Consider the following 4080-nt stretch of genomic DNA (forward strand, 5'->3'; position numbering starts at 1 on the left):
GTCCACATGTTTGTTGACCCCTTCAAAGAACTCTAATAGATTAGTAAGACACGATTTCCCTTTACAGAAACCATGCTGACTATTGCTCAACAGTTTATGTTTTTCTGTGTGTCTGACAATTTTATTCTTAACTATTATTTCGACTAATTTGCCCGGTACCGACGTTAGACTTACGGCCAGAGAAGGGTAAAGTGTTCATTATAACAAAGGTGCATTGATGAGTCCTCTAGGGAGCTTCCATTGAGGAACCTGCAGTATCAGGGCTATGAGGATCATGGATATAAATTTAATCCATAGCAGCTTACAGTCTATATCAGTAAGAGGGCCTTAAAGACAGGAAAGAAAGCTGCCTTTGACATCCCACCACCTACAACCCCTCCCTTCCCTCTCGGGGAAAGGCCTGGGGGGGCATTTCCCTTCTCCAAACAGCCTTGGGAAAGGGACACCCAAACTCTAAGGACCTTGTCAAGGGAGACATCACAATTTGCGTAGAAAATTCCCTCCCTCGTGTGACTAACAATACAGAAACTCTCAGCCCAGAGAGAACTTCAAACTGCTGCTCCTCTCTGGGGCTGCCTGATTCACATGCATTAGCACATGCTGCAACAGCTGGGTGCTGACATGGCAGGGAAACACTTTGATAACCCTGGTGTCCCTAAGGAAGAGGGGCCCGAGAACATTTCTGTGCAAGCTGGGTTCTTGCTAGCAACATAGAGGGCATCACTGACTTAGCACCATCCCACAGAAATCCGACCTCTGCTCCCCTCATTAGCATCTCCTGCAGCAAGGGACACACACACACACGGGGTTCTTGTACGTTAACCCCTGAGCCCAACCGTAGGCGTCTGGGGTGAAACGACATACACACTCCCACCTCATTTGTCTGAATTGTCCTCATTCAGAATTAAATCCTCATTGATCACAGTGGCCGTGGGGCTAGCTGGAGAAGTGTCCACTGCTTCACTGAGGTCAGATTTAAACTGCAGGAGTGGGGTCAGGGCCAGCAGACAGGGTATATCCCTCTCACCTGATACTTGGACCAGCACCTGTGCTGAGGATAGCAGGAGGGGTCAGCTGGGGAAAGCGCTAAGGACCACCTCTACACCACTGATAATCCCTAGGGCTGGGGAGATTTCAGAGAGGGTGAGTGATAAACGGTTTGGTTGTTGGGTGGTGTCTGCTGGTACATCCCTGGCCCCATCCAAGCCCCCGTGGGAGAAGTAATAGCTCTGGTATCCCAGGCCCACAGTGAAGGGGAGGGTGCAGCCGGACAATCGCTCACTCTATCCCTGCAGCCAGTAGACCCCGCCAGACAGTTCCATACACCAGGTCCCTCCCCTCTCCAACAGGGTGGCTAGTGTTACAGGTAGCACCACAGAGCCAGAGCTCAGCAGCACTCACCAGGCATGAAAGGAGTTTTCATAGGCTCAGGCCCACAGAGCGGCCAAGAAATTGGGAAGACAAACTCAGCTACTGTTCCCCTTCCCAGAGAAGGGGCAGCTTTCTGACGCACAATCCCAGAGCCAGGGCGGGACAGGGCCCCTGACCCTCCCCTTCCCCTGGAGTTTCTAACTTAGCCTTTCAGGCACCTCAGCACTTGGGCCCTGGACTAGGAGTCGGGAAAGACCCCTCAGTGCAGAGTAAAACCCACCTAACCTAGCTCAACTCTAAGACCACAGAGAAGGGGAGAGAGGAACCCTTAGAACAAACAAATCCCCCAGCCCCATGGGCTCCTCACACAGCTCTGCTGTTCCTCGGTCACAACCTGCAGTCCCCACCCTGCTGTTCCAGCCCTGGGATCCCCCCACCCCCACCTCAGCCAGTGCCCCATAATCCTGACCCACAGCCTCCTGCTATCCCCACGCTGGGCTCCCCACATGCAGCTCCACCCATGCCCCTCACTCCTGACCACCCCATGCCTGACACAGCTGCTGGTGCCTATTTAAAGAGGCCAAACCAGATGTCAGTACCATTGCAGTGACTTTTCTTCAATTCTTTGGGGAGTGGGAGATCATATGACTGACTACGTTCATCTGCACCCAGTGGGAGTTCCCATCCCACCCAACGGATGAGCCATAGCCCCTGGATTCCTACAGCAGACTGACCTTGACAGTGCCTGATCTGACAGCAGCACGGAGCCTGGAGTGAGGGGGACGCATGGGCTGGAACAAGTCTCTCCCTCAGCAGCCTTCAGGGCCACGGTGAACTTGGCAGACCTTATCTAGTTCCCTGTGCAGAGTATTACCAGCAGGACACTCCTGCAGTAGTGGAACAAAGGGTGTGAACATCACTCAGTCAACAAAGGAAGGGTCTGGCTCCAGGAGGCCTTGTGTTTCTCTGGCCTTTGAGAGGCACTCTGATCTGGGGGGAACATTTCTTGCTTCAAAGGTTTTTTTTTGGGGGGGGGGGAGGCTCCCCCATCCCCAAACTAACAGGTTACCAGCATTCTGTCTTTTTTAGTTGTCTATTAGAGCCAGATTTTCCAAAAGAGCTCAGTGCCTTATAGAAAATCAGGCCATGAGCATCACAGTGGGAATGGAGTGCTACAGAAAATATGCTCCTGACTCTGATGCCTCAGTGGGAGCTGAGCACTTGACCATCTGGCCACAAATGAGCATGCTGAGCTCTTTTAAAAAGAGCTGCCCCTCTGCAGTGATCAGACCCGGGAGACCCTGGAAAACACCCTAGCAGGAGGGAAAAGCTTGGAGACTAAGGTCTGACTGATGGCTGGCCCCAGGGAAATCTAGCTCCAGCCAGTTCTGATCTAGGTGTCACATACCACCAGAGGAGCCATTCTCAGGGGGATCCCTTGAATTACTCCTTACTCCAGCACAGGGGTTCTCAACTTTTTCCTTTCTGAGGCCCCTCAACATGGTCTACAAACTCCACGGCTCACCTCTGCCACAACAACTGGTTTTCTGCATATAAAAGCCAAGACTAGCATTAAGGGATAGCAAGCAGGGCCCCATGCCACAGGGGGCATCGCGAAGCTAAGTTGCTCAGGCTTTGGCTTTAGCCTCGGGTGGTGGTGCTTAGGGCCCCGGGCTGCAGTCCTGCACAGGGAGGCTTTGGCTTTCTGCCGAGGGTCCTAGCGAGTCTAATACTGGCCATGCTTGGCGCACTCCCTGAAACCTGCTTGCGGCCTCCCAAGGGGGCCCAGACCCCTGGTTAAGAATCACTGATTCAGCATACTGGTGCCATTGGCCAATTTACCCTATGAGACCCAGACCCCGCAGACACCAAGCACCCTTAGAAAGCACAGTACCTACACTGCACACCCCAGAGTGACCACAGGCAACTTCCAGTGAGAAACCTCTTCACTGGCTCAATGCCACCTGCCTCGGGGGGCTCTACCCCAAAGCCAACGCCCTCCTTAGGGATTGTTTCTAATAAAGGTCTCAACCTCGGCACATGCGGCCACAAGGACCCTGCCGGCCAGAGGCAGATGCCCTGCGCTGTTCCCAACACGGCCACAAACGGAGATGTCATCACAAGCAAGTCCGTGCTGCCCACTTCCCCAATTCAGGGTAGGGCCAAGACGTGGCTCAGGGAAGGGGCCCGCATGGGCTAATCTATTCACCGGTTACTCCAGGCAAGTGCCAGCCCTGCCTCGGGCAGCTTCCCAACCACCTATTCGTGCCCGGGGCAGGGGCAGGGGCAGGAGCAGCGCTCAGGTCCCGCTCCCTCCCCTACCGGGACGTGCTGGCAGGGGGCCAGCCGGAACCCAGCGGGGCAGACTCAGGCTGATCGCCCCGCGCCGGGAGGGGCTTGGCTCTGCCCAGCACCCTGCAGCCGCACAGCCCGGTCCCGGCTCCATCCCGCCTCCCATAGCAGCCGATCGGGGGCACTCACCGGGGAGCCTGCCCCCGACCCCGGGCTAGAGCCCGCTGCAGGCGGCGGCTGCCCCCCAGCCCTGCTCTGCAAGGGGGGGCTCCTGCTGGGGCCGGCCGCTCCCCAACAGGGCCCCTGGCACGCGGCCAGCGGGATCCACGCTCCCCCCAGCGCCCCACCTGCGGCCCGTGCTGCTCCACTCTGCCCCAACATGCCCCTCAACCCTGCCCCCTAGTTCCCTGCTGCTCC

At 56.0% G+C, this 4080-nt stretch overlaps 2 protein-coding genes across 6 annotated transcripts in view; both read right to left on the reverse strand.

Annotated features, from left to right (window-relative positions):
* SLC35B2 (solute carrier family 35 member B2) overlaps nt 1–4026 on the reverse strand; it is an 11500-nt gene extending 7474 nt beyond the window's left edge. For 2 of the 5 annotated variants that reach the window (XM_075064257.1, XM_075064258.1), the window contains exons 1-2: nt 4011–4026; nt 2106–2258 (exon numbers count right to left, since the gene is read on the reverse strand). The gene's annotated coding sequence lies outside the window, so the exon portion shown is untranslated. Of the gene's footprint in view, nt 1–2105; nt 2259–3852; nt 3875–4010 lie in introns of those variants that run through there. The other 3 variants (XM_075064259.1, XM_032770735.2, XM_032770736.2) reach the window with 3 other exon arrangements.
* Nucleotides 1–4080, reverse strand: part of NFKBIE (NFKB inhibitor epsilon) — a 216876-nt gene that overhangs the window by 191679 nt on the left and 21117 nt on the right. The gene's annotated exons all lie outside the window — the stretch shown is intronic.

This window comes from Chelonoidis abingdonii, chromosome 3 (genome assembly GCF_003597395.2).
Source record: "Chelonoidis abingdonii isolate Lonesome George chromosome 3, CheloAbing_2.0, whole genome shotgun sequence".
NCBI classification, from domain to species: Eukaryota; Metazoa; Chordata; order Testudines; family Testudinidae; genus Chelonoidis; species Chelonoidis abingdonii.